Genomic DNA, 13,247 nt, shown 5'->3' with positions numbered 1-13,247 from the left:
TTCAAATATGATGTTTAGGTGAGACATAAATGGTACACAAGAGAGACCAGCAGCTGCACTAAACAGTCTAAGGAATATATTGTGTTATGCCTTCTCATATCAGAATAGGAAAAAAATATTTCACACTAAAAATACAAAGGTAAAACTCAAGACTTACAAGCCATCTACTTTCGAGGAGGCATGCACATTTCATCTTGCGTACTGCTTTCATCCACAGAATCCTCCTGGAAAAGTAGTCTGAATCTTTTATTTTCTTAGATATTATTTATTAGCATCTGGTACTATAAAAATACATGTAAGAATTTTCTCCTATAATCCTTAGAAAAAATGATTAGAGGCTGAATAAATGATCTGTGATGAGTAAGTGAAGCCTTAAAACTGTAATCAATCACAAGGCATTTTCTTTCGTGAAAATTTCTCTTCATTATCTTCATCAAAATTTAAGTTTCAATGAAAAATTTCAAATATGGATTCTTTTTTAAAAAAACAAGACCTATGGCAAATACAGAAACATGCTGAGAACTTCCACAATGAAAGTATCATTTACTTTTCCAATTTAATTTTGTGTATTTAGTGAGTGGGATGTACGTGGAGCAGAGTATCAGCAAGCTAGCTGAAAGGAGAATGGGGGAGAAAAATCAGTGCTACAGTGTGTAGTATCCGTAAAGAAGTTCTCTTCAGAAACCCAACCAGCATCACAAAGATGACCCCTATTCAAAAGCCAGCTAAGCACAGTCTAATCAATAGATACTTTTTTTGTGTGTGTGCGTGTAATATGAAAGGTTCACTTTTCTTCAATGGGCAGCAATTTCTGCTGTGGAAGCAACTCTCTTTACTAAAGCAGGACATGAAATCTTACAGTCTTTGGCCAGAAGAATAGCTGTTCTTCCAAAACTTGTGCCCTGGCTATGGATTTCACACAAGGTTCCTTTCTTCTTTCTTTCCACTGCCTGCTACACAGCTCCATACATCTGCAGCAAAAGATGGTTCTTAAGTATATTTAGCACATGGTGGCAGGCTTAGCTGCTGGGATCAATTCTTCTTTACTCTGAACTGATTTTTATGTTTCGGAATGCAGCAGCTCGTTCAGAATTCAATTCTTTCTGTTTCACAGCAGCTCAAGTTCAACTAAATTTTTTACAGGTTCAAAAAGCAATTAGGCAAACTCAAGACAGAAAAATCCATCTGAGGTCATAGTTAAAGCTGAAGTAGCAGCAATAGTACAGTGCACTGGACGCTATGAAGGTGTACTGGAAGATTGTCATGGTATCCTTTCCCCGTCCTTTTAATTTCCCCTGTACTGGACTCTATAAGAGGCAATATGGACCTCTAGTGTGTATGGCTGTTGGTATGTTACAGTCTCTCCCTGAGAAACCTTCCAGGTAGGTGTCGATGTCACCGAACCCAGCAACATCAGTTTTTTCTCCCTTTTGGTATTTTAAGATGGGTTTTTGAAGATGGATTAAAGTAAAGATATGAACATAGTAAAATGGGACACTATTAAGGTTAAAGGCTCCCTCACTATGTATGAATATGTTTGCAGAGCTCCAAATTAAGATTCCAGACTAAGAACCCCACCCCATTCCTGCTTTACCCTTTCCTGCTTTATTTTTCCTCCAAATTATGCTGTTATTTTCCTTTTACTGCAGCTCATTTAGCACAGAAGTGAAAAGACTGTGATTTGTCCTGGGTTCTCCACACTAAATAGTCCAATGCTGTTGTATACAGACAAAAACTGCTTCAGAGAATGGTGGAAAAGTAAAAACAAAGATGTTTTTGAAATAAAAGACAAACCCAAGAAAACATTTAAACAGATATTAAAATTAGAAGGAGATTTTTTTTTCCAACTGAGATTTGGATCTAAGTGATGAACTTTGCTTCTTTGCCTTTTACATAGAATAAATTGCACATTTCTTTATTTAAGCATTTATTCCAATTCACAGGTTCTCTATAACATTGTGAAAAGGTCAGCATTAAGTGATTTGAAAAGCTAGTTGTGAACCTTGTTGAAATTCAGATTATCCTAATTATCTACAATGGATACATTTTGCTCGAGTGCTGCTCGCTGACAGCATGGTGCAGTATATTTCGCAGATGATGGAAATACACAAAAAAAAGCTGAAGAAAAGGGAAGATCCACTAGCTTATAAAGGGAAGGTTTTTTACACATTCCCATTTCCTAGCTGTTGCCAATATCCAAGAAACATCTGCACATCCTAGCGAGAAACTTAGAGCTTTAAGTGCACAGCAAGATACAACGATCATTTTTAAAAGCTTCTAAGATACCTTCAAAAGCAATCAGGAAACAAGTGCAGGAGTGTTATCAAGAAGGCTCTCAGCCAGCAAATTCTCCTAAATAGCCCAGAGCTTTACTGAACAACTTGCACCGGAAGATCAAGGAATGAAGATGATCTATGAAATAATCTTAATTCTGATTTAGTAATTGCCTGTGAACACAACTCATCCCAGACTAGGTGAGGCTCTGGAGACCTAAGACCCATCAGCTCCCCAAAATAGGTCATGAATGGAGCTTTAAGTGATGCAGATACTGTTTGTGGATTCCTCTCCAGTGAATAATTTTTTTTTTGCCATATTGCCACAGGAAGAATCCATCACCTGGTAATTTTATTCCATTTGCGAGGCAGCGAACAACTTTAGCAAGCAACAGCTGAATTAACCTTAGAAAAGCAAAGCCAGTCTCAGCTGAAGATGAGACAGCATTTTACCATGAGGACTTAAACGCTGTGGCTGTTCATACACAGACAGCTGAGCCTACTAACAAAGAGGAACATGGGGCACCTTGAGCCGGCACAAAGCCAATAGCCTGTCTAAAACCCAAATATCACAGCTTGAGCTCTGACCTTTTGGAAATACTAAAGCTAAACTCTTACCATTTCCATCATAAGTTGTGGACATTATAACGCTTTGAGTCCTGCGTAAGACCACCTCCCAGACCTGCGGCATTCATATGAAATCTGGTCCAAGGCCAGAAGCATGGAAATGGACTATTCTACCAGCTCGCTTACTGACCTTGTCCCATAAGTGTCCCAGTCTCCCTGTTTGCTTCCATGGATTTTTCAGAGCTCTACTGTTTCTTTCGGTCTGCTCCTCTCTAGCTTTCTATCTGTTGCCAAGTATTTTCTCTTCATCTGTATGTTCAAAGCACAAAACCAAAAATGCAGGAATTAATAACTTTTGAAACTTCTCTTTGTGGATGAGCGCAGCCCATCTCCTGAGGGCCAGCAGACCGTGGTTCATTTCAGCGACATGGGCAGACGAATCTCCTGAGTGCGAGCAGAGAAACAGGAAGGCTGCTCTCCACAAAGAGCCTGGAGCACTTGCTGGAGGCACAATGTGTTCTCTGATGCCTACGTTGTGTTAGTGGTATACCTCCAGCTGCAACGCAGTCTAATACGTGCAAGCAAGGGGCAGGAGGAAAGAATGTGCTCCATGTAAATTTAGCCAGCATGTTCTCAGATCTAATTGCTTTAAGTGGTTGGCAAAGCTGACAGAATCTAATTGATGTGGAGACTTACTCCCAGTCTCCTGAGAGACACATTTTTTAGAACTGTACTTGTGGATGAGAGAAAAAAAACAAAAAACAAAAAAAAACCAAAAAAAAAAACCAAACCAAACCAAAAACCCCCAAAAACCAAACCAACATTAGGAGTCCAAAATCACCTGCCATTTGCATGGGCTGAACACCTTTTGGTGAGGCCATGAAGCGATAGGCTTGAAGACCAGAGAACAACTTGACACCTCCATGGCATACCCATGTAGGCACAGCTAGGTATAAACTGCCTAACAGTACCCCACAGTATCAATGCAGCAATTTAAAGCTGAAAAGAACTTTCCACAATTCTGTGAATGGACTTCTGGTGTCAAGATCCACACCTTCTTATCTACCCAACTGCACAGTTGCAAAGATGCCAACACGCTGATGCCAGGCCAGGGGACAAGGGACACACATTGACTACACAGAACAGGCAGGACTTAAAACAAAGAGTATTCCCAGATACCCCAAATTATTTGATATAGCATTATTTCCCTAAAAACCCACAACATACCTGAGGTTGGATCAAGACTAAACAAATCAACATTCTGGAATGTATTTTGGAGGTAGGAGAGGAAGGGAAATAAGCAATGTTTAAGGAGTTGCCTTCCATCCCCTTTCCAGATAAAGCTGGAACGCTGACTGGCTCAGCCTGCGTAATTGCGTCTAAACCACGACATGCACACTCCCTTCACACATTTCTGGGAAAAACAAAAAACAGAAACTCAAACCTTCCAAAACAGTAAGGGAAACTCAGAATTTTACTAAACATTAAGCACCAGATCATTATTATGATTTTAACTCAACTATTCATAAGAATTGAGTAAGTTAGATTTAAATGCAAAAGAACCAACCAAAACCACCTCAGTAAAGATCAAGTATTTGCTGATGAGCCTAGTACGTAACATAGCTCTGACCATGGAAAATTGAATCTAATTAGTTATATTGGTTAAACTACACGTGGGTGGTATTTAAGTGGGTTGTAACCAACTACGGTGCAGAAATCAGATTAAGCCTGGGAGAAACTGCAGTGTGTGATTATCATGTGATAATTACTCAACATTTGACAGAGCCCAAGGCTCAGCTCAGCCCAGCCCTTGACAATGAGAAGGCAGCATAAACACGTGAGTATGAAACTATCACTTCTGTTAATCCGCCAGCATTTCCTTTGTGGAAAGTCCATGATGAAACCCCAGGGCTGCTAATTCATGAGAACCCCTGGGGACCAGAAACAAGGTCCAGACCCCCGGAGCAGGCAACGCTAAGTCTGCTGCAGTGCAAATCTGCGTTGATAACCTTTTGGAATTGGTCACCACCAATCGTTCACGTATGTGGAGTTCTTAGAAAATCCCGCCTGGTCCTGGCATGCATTTGATCTGCTGTTCATGCTGTTACCACAGCAACTGATACTTAAATGAAAATCTCTTAGCAAGCTGGATCTACACACGGCCCCACCACATCACAAGATAGCAAAAGTGGACACTTGAAGCAGGTCTGGGAGGCATTTATCTGCGTATTTACTAAAAGGGTTTTAGGCTTTGTTTTCCGTTTGTTCTTTTTCTTTTAACAGAAGCAGCATCAGCACACCAATTTTGCTTTACCAGAAAGTACTCTGTAGGTCAGTCACAGCAATGACGTCTTTCTGTTTGGCCTGTTGTACAGTCTAAATAGCTCTTAAAAAATTTGATTTCTGCGTTACGTTTCCATACCACTCACAAATTGAACATTTTTTTTTGCTGTAAACACTGTTGCTGAGAGATGTAATAGTAGCCATGTGCCTTTTCAGAAATATGCTTTACAAAAGTATAAAAATCTAATTAGACCTGCCCAGTGGCATTTAGATTTATCCTGTTGAATCTGACCCAAATTTCTTTAATACTTTAGGGAATATAGACCTAATATTCCAGTTCTTTAGAGGATAATTTCATGTTTGGCAATACAGATTCTAAGACTAATTTTATTTGGAGGGAGGGAGGAAGGGAAAGAAAGTCTGCATTTGCGGCAGAGGATATCACATGAGCTGATGTAACCTGTGGTGTTCTCCTAACTGACTAGCTGAGATAACTCTGAAATATGTTTTATTTCTGTCTCTGGCATAAGCATAACAGAAGCATAAGAACTAAATTTGGGCTCTCAGTCTTTGTCCTGAGGAGCAGGACAAATGAGGGATGGTTTTGCCCTGGTACATGATCCAGATGTAGGCTCCTACAGCAACACCTAGCCAGATGCAGCGTGCTGCACCAGACAACGCAGAGGGAAGGGTGAGCTCCTGACTGAGGTGGAAGTGATGTGGGGTGGGTGTTAGTATACGCAGTCCACACGTTTTGTCTTTTAAATCAATACTGAACATTGCCAGCAGAAGGTAAGTGGAGGAGGGTAAGACAACTCTGTCTTTGAATATATATTTTTTTTCTTATTGCTCAAAATCTAGGAGTGAGACTACCATATGCTTGAAGTGCTCGGCATCACAGCTATTATTTCTTTCTAAGACCAAGGGGAGGGAGAGAAAGATACAGAGAAAGAAAAAGAGACTGAAGGATACTATTGAGAGAAGTGAGAAATACGTAAGATAACTAAGCTGAAATGGAGAAGCGTGTTCCAGTAAAGCTTCACTGTTACACAATTTGCTTACTAATTTCTTGCAATCTAAAGAACTGAAAAAATTTTCACACACAAAATTCTCCCAAAATATTATTTTACCACAGTAACATTTTTTTAAAGCCTATTAGAAAAAGAGAAATTTAAAGACATTTCATGATTTTGGACGAAACAACCCTATAAATACAATGGAACTTTTTGCTGACCTCAGTCAGGCAAAAGCTACTGACGTAACTAGAGAAGAAACTAAGTAATTAAGGAAGAAAAACTAAGTAATTAAGGAAGAAAACACCAAACCTTAATTTGACCCTTTCCTTTTAGTGATTCATTTTAATAATATTTATATAATAATACTGAAAATCTGATTTGGAAAAGCAACATACCATGTCATACCATGACTGTCTCCTCCTCAGCAGTAAATCACTACTCACCACTTTCAATTTGTGAGGATGGAGGACAATTATTCCCTTGTCTGTTAACAAGCACCATGTTTGTTCTCATCCTTCTCCAGTGACTTCATGGAGTTTTCTTTAACTAGGAGAGCAAAGATGCTTACAGTTCCTGTCTCCAGGCCAAGCAATTGTTTTAAAAGCTCCTGAGTAATTTAACTGTTGCTGTTGACAGGAAGCTGGATGTTTCTGCTCTGACAAGGGCTTTGTTTTAAGGTGTCTCGGTCCCTCTTCCTACCTCACAGCCCTAAAAAGATCGCTAACGGCTATGCACACAAGACTCCTCATTTCAATCTCATATTTGCATTTTGCAGGAAGACTCTCAGTAAATTTTGAGATTGCTTCAGATTAGAGAGAGGCTCAATCTCAACTTCTTCCTGCATGCTCCTGCTAAGATCATAATGCTTTCTGTTCTCCCAAAGTCAGCTGTTAAGAAAAATCTTGTGCATAAAAAAAAACAACCCAGTCCTGCCAGCAACGTACTGTACATTTGTATTTCAAACAAGTTCCTGTTACAGTCCTGGTGGGTGCCATGGTCTTACTTCTGATATTGATTTGGTGGAGCAACAACAAGGCATGCAAACTTCTGGTCTGTATTAATTTGTACTGTGACTCTTGGCACTGCGTCAGCTGGCGACGGTCTAGGCCGTGTTTTAAATGAATTACCTAAAGCAGTAATGGTTTGTTATCAGTAAGGGGAATTTAATAAACAAGACATACCTGATAAATCAATGCACAAGCAAACATAGAGATCAACATACAAATTAATTGACATTTATTTACTAAAATGAGACTACTGGAATTAAAATATTTCAATACATCAAATTAAGATTACCAGCACTTGTAACTTGGTACGTTAAATACACCTCTGTCCATTTTTTGGTCTTTAGACCTTTGCTTCTGGTGAGAAAATTAGGTATTATAAGGAGGTTAGGCTGTAAAGTCCAGACTATTTTTTCCCCCCAGTGTTGTCTTAGAGTCAGCAAAATAAAAAGATGAATTATGTTACATCAGCTGAACAGCTTATGTAATGTAGCTCTCTTCCTATACACTTGAAATTTCAATGTTTTAAAAAGGGACTTTACGCTTCCACTCACCCGTAAATGAGTGCTACTGGAGCAGTGAGGAGTGCAGTTCTGCTTTCTCACCAGCTAAATCTGTTTCCTCTTCTGTGAAATCACTTCTGTTTTACATCATTGTGAATTAGGTCAGAAATGAACCCAGTGACTGCTCATTCCAGGTACTGAAACATATGAAGAGCGGCGCAGTGACAGATCCGTAATAACGCTTCTCATCTTCAGTCAATTAAATTGAGACCATGTGGAACTGTAAGAAGTACACAGTGGAACATTTTGGCAGAGTGACTGGCAAGCCATAGCAGATCTAACAAACCTGAAGTCTTTTAAATGCATCTCTCCTGTGAACTTTAATCAAACACTATAAAAAAAAACCCCAGCTGAATACAATAAAAATGCAAACAGTGAAGATCATTAAAGCAGACACTTCCAGTCACCTCACGGTGACTTGCAGAAAAATCTTATCGATGTATGATGCTCATCCCCTATGTTGTAATCATAGCTCACCTCGCCAGAAAACAAACACCACAGTAATGTCTGCATTCACTAAACCTGCGTACCGAAGGCAGATACGAGAGGAGACCAAACATGTTTTTCTAAGTTACAAAAGAGGACAATTACTCCTTCCACAGGGGACAGGAGCTTTCAGAATGTGCTTTCGGACACAGGAGTGTCTTTTGAGAACTATTGAATATATCTTCAAATGAAAACCATAAATTAAGTGTAATTATTATTTCTGGCAGCTTGCATGAGAAAAATAAAGCACTTATCCTGTCACTGAGGCTCACAATCTCAGTGCACTCTTAGGATTTCCCATTCCTTCTTTTGGCACATCCACCCTGCAGTTAACACACACTTCCTTTCGGTTTTTCTCCATCAATTTTTTTTTTTTAAAGTACCTAGTTTTCCTTCAAAACTTTGTGGCAAATATGTTTGTCTGTCCTTTGGCTGTTTTCATTTTTGACAGCTTCCGCAATAAACCTCATCCCACAGTTGCAATTCTTTGCAAAGAGCATAATTAACAATCCCCTCACCTCTCCTCCCTGCCCAACCACCAGCTCAACAGCAAACATACCCTGATTTTTCTCCCCTCCTCTCATCTTTGGCAGCAAATCCAGACCTTTATGTCTCTGCCCTGCCTGTATAGTAGATATCTTTTATTATATTTATCCACATGCTCTGCTTTAGAATTCCTCTGAATTTGTCTGTTCACATCTTTATGCCTGTCAGTCCATCTCCCCTGCCTCTGGTTTTGCCTTCATTCGGTGCATCCCCTGCCCTTTGTTCAATCAGCCCTACAAGACAGATTCTTTCCTCTAAAACCCACAAATGACTCTTCTGCAAGATCTGTCTCGCTGGTTGTATACTCGTCATACCTTTATCTGTTTATACAGCAGGTTCCAGAGGGTAGGGGCTTTTCTTCTGCATCTTGTGCAGAGCTTACCATCTAAAACGCTGCCACTACCAGCCACCTTACAATGGCAGCGACACTACTTCACTGCAATTAGGAGGGAGGCTTTCCAGCGAAGGATGGGGCTTAAACTCTTCTTGACAAAGAAAACAATGTTGAAATGATTAGTTAAGTCTCCGTGTACAGAACCCAAAGGAGTCTCTAGAAACCTCAGTTGGAACACAGATTGTCTATACAAGTGACATGTCATGTAATGGATGGTTTAGTCTGGCAAACAACTCAAGACAAGTAAATGTGCTTGTATTAGCTGCAAAACGTTGCTCCATGTGGAACAAAGTGCATGACCTGAATTTAGAGGCAGGTAGTTTTTTGAGAGATGGCACTATTTTGATTTCTTGAAAAATATTTTCAAATATTACAACTGAAACACAGCAACATATATTACCATATTCTGATTAGAAAAATAAATTTAAAAATAAATACTAAGGATGATATTAAAAGCTGACAACACAGAATCTTTACCAACCCACATTCCTACAGTGTTTTTAATATAAGATCAATCTGTCAGATAGCACAAAATCTAAGGTAACATGTCTTTCATCCAGTGAATACATTTTTCAGGAGAAGGTTTTCACAAAACAACTATCCTCTAATGGCCTCCCTCTAAGGCAGAACGGACCCACTCCTACCCAGCCATGACCGCGAACCGGCTCATCGCAGCAGACGCTCAGCAGGGAAGAAGCAAGAAGGAGAGAGGATGGTGGAGTTGTTCAAAGCAAAGGTGTCCCTGGTGGTGTCCCTGGTCAGTGGAATAACTTTTTGCGTTGTAATACTTGAAATAAATAAAAAGTAAAACACAGTCTGTGCCCAGAAGAGGCCAGAAACATTTTTTTTTTCCAGAGCGATAATTGTTCTGTCTTGGAAGGCAGAGCAACTACCCTGCAGACAGAAATAGGGTAAGACTACTGCAATTAGAGAAAACCAGATAAATTTAACATTTTTAGGTTAGTCTCTGTGTTAGATGACAGAAACAGCAAAAAAAATTATGGTAATTTTTTTTTCATTGTTTCTGACAGAACTTCAGAGGCTTTAATCGGCATTTGCCCCTCAGGGTTTCTATAAAGAGGTTCCAGGCAGTATTTTTGGTGGAATAGGATGCACAAGGTGCTCTGGAAACTTCCACCAGGCACATGCCCCTCAGCAGGCATCAGCAAACACATCTTAAATCTGTATTTGAGAAACTACATGTAAAAAGCCTATTTTCCAGATCACCAGCAGATTTTGTTGATAACAGAATAATTTACTCTGTGTGTTGCTTTAGATTTAGATAGCGTAAAATAGCATATTATGGAAGCTCTGTTTACCACCTCTCCTTTGTATAAGCCTGCTTACATTTATTGCACAGTTAGTTTCCACGTACATCCTATAAGCAGGAGAACCCAGCAGGGCTAATGATGCATAAGAAAATTTCAGGCTATTAACTGACCTCTTTGTCAGTGCTTTGAGAGAAGGTAGCTTATTAAGAGATCCAAAATTATACACCCTTAAGATAGGGTAACCTAAATCAAATTAAGACAGTCAAATTTAAAAATTTTAATCAAGCAGTTTACCTCCAATGTAAAGTCTCAGAGAGGGTTCTGCATAGGGTTTGCATAAGTTTCTTTCCCACAAACAAGTTGATGAAAGAGTTTGCACACCTTGTTATTTCAGAAAAGTAAGAAATTAATATTTTTATATGGGCATATTTCTGATGAACAAACTTAGAATGTATTTGGTTTACCTCACCTTCAGTAACACCACTTGAGTAAGTTAACTTTCAGCAAATCTGTTAATTACTTCCTCAGTACAAGCGGAAGCCATCTTTCTTTACATGAAGATTGGTTATGTGCTTAATACAAAAAAAAAAAATCCCTACTAATATTTTTCAACTGTCATTCTGGTGTTTTAAAAAGAAGTCTCACCAACTGCTTTCAGATCAAATTTTATGGGCAAGCACATAAGGACATTTGCCATTATCTTGACATGGATTGAAACTCATCAACACCGCAGAACGTTCTGTGAAATAAATATCAATGGCAGTACTGGAGATTATTCAAATCATCTGTTGGCCGGCATTGGACCTAATTCAGCAAAAAAAAAAAAAAAAGATTAAATATCTGAACAATTCTTAAAATTGGAAAACATGCTCCAAAGAGACTTCTTTGTAGCTTATTTCATATAAGTCATATCTAGATGGATGGAAATAAATGCATGAGTGTACAAGGAATTACCACTGCCAATATTGGTGAGGAAATAATGAAAAGATGATTGGCATAAATCATTCTGAAATCTTATTACACAATCCTGATGCATATATTAGATTGACTGGCATTCCAGGGCTGAGAAGTACTAAGGTCAAACTTACTCTGGAGCACTGTATTTCTTTTCACATTGTACTGTAAACAGAAAGTGGAATTCTTATCCCATGGGAAATTCCAACATTTTGACATTTATTTTCAGTGCAAATAAAAAACATGCTGAGTTGGAATCACTGGAACTCTTACGTGCAATAGTAGAGGAATATCAAAATAATGTAAATATCATAGAAGTTGAAAGGAACAAAACGTCAATATAAAATATTTCAACATTGCCGGAAAGAAATAAGGTAAAATTATTCATTTTTATATTTTCCCATCAAATTTAATCTAAATCAATGTATTCACTTAAGATGATTCATTTTTGATGAAATTGCATTGTCTGAATAGAAAATAGTATTTTTTTTCAGCTGGCTCTCATTATTAAAGATTTATCAGATTGTAAAAGTGTTGGAAAAACATGATTAAGAATTCAGCTTTTGCAAACTTATTATATTGAGAGTAATTTTGATTGAAGTTTCACAATCCACAAGAAGGAAAAGCAAATAGTCACAGTAATTGTCAATCAAATTCAAAGGACTTACAGGTGACTCTAAAGTGACTTCATAAAAGACAACTAACTGACTGGCTAACATGAATACAACCATTTGAACACAAGATCTGTCTTCTTCCTCTGCAGCTCCTGTCTACGCCCTTGGCAGCAGCCCGTGCTTTGGTTGCCTCTCCATTGTAATCCTGCAGATGATGATTTAACGCCTCTCTTTTATTGGGCCCAATTTACTGTCCTGCCAAGGAGCAGATGTGTTTGTGTGTCCAACTTCCCTTTTTCACCATTTCAAATTCAGCTCCTGCACCTTGTTTCAGCCTCACATATCCGCTTGCTTCTCCTCTTCTGCTCTCACTGTGATCCTTTCATTCACTTCTTTTTTCATCGGCACTCACCTCCTTCTCTAGCTTTTCTGTGCTCTTAGGAAAACCTACAGAATTTGTGTTGTCACAGATCAGAAAAGTTCTTCTCTCCCCAGGGATAATCTCCTAACTTATTGACCTGTCTCTCATCCTATGTTAAGCTTAAATCCTTCAAGGCTCTTTGGGGAAAAAAACCCTCACATTTATATAAATAGTATGACTTCAATAATACTCAGAAAACAAAGAATAAATAAGCAGATTTTTTTTTTTTCCTGCAGAGAAGGCAATTTAATTCTATGCCAAGATAATTAAGGGAACTCATGAAGATAAGGGATGCCTTCTGTTCAGATGTTGCTATATTTTCTACAGTTTGTACTGCTTCTGTACATGCCCTGTACATCCACATACCAAGTGCAAATGGAGATCGAACCCCAACTGTTTCCATGTCCTTAGCTGATTTATTATAATAGTTCTATCAGTAGTCCAGCAAAACAACGGCAAAATTATATTGATAAAACAGATTATCCTGGGATTGATAATAAAACAATAAGGAGGACAAATGAAAGAAGTTAGTGCAAGGTACTTGTTTGTTAACAAACTTTTGATGCTGTTGTGCGTGGAAAAAATCTGGCTTGGAAACGCTGTTGGGTCTGTTCGTACATACTGAGCCTTTCCCCATCTCATACGTCACTAACTTCTTGCAGACGCTCAGGTGATTTACGCAAACAAAGTGCTATGAAGAGCAAAAACATCAATGAAAATGTGGCCTGCATTTCCAATTTTGCAAGCAGTGAGAAGCACTTAATCTGGGCTTTGAATGCAGTGGCTCTGTGGATGATTTGGTCTACTTTCCATACTAGAATTATTAAATTTAACCTGTCACAGGCTTACACAAAA

Source organism: Chlamydotis macqueenii, chromosome 10 (assembly GCF_036417535.1).
Source record: "Chlamydotis macqueenii isolate bChlMac1 chromosome 10, bChlMac1.mat, whole genome shotgun sequence".
Taxonomy (NCBI): domain Eukaryota; kingdom Metazoa; phylum Chordata; class Aves; order Otidiformes; family Otididae; genus Chlamydotis; species Chlamydotis macqueenii.
Note: the sequence above shows the minus strand (reverse complement) of the source record.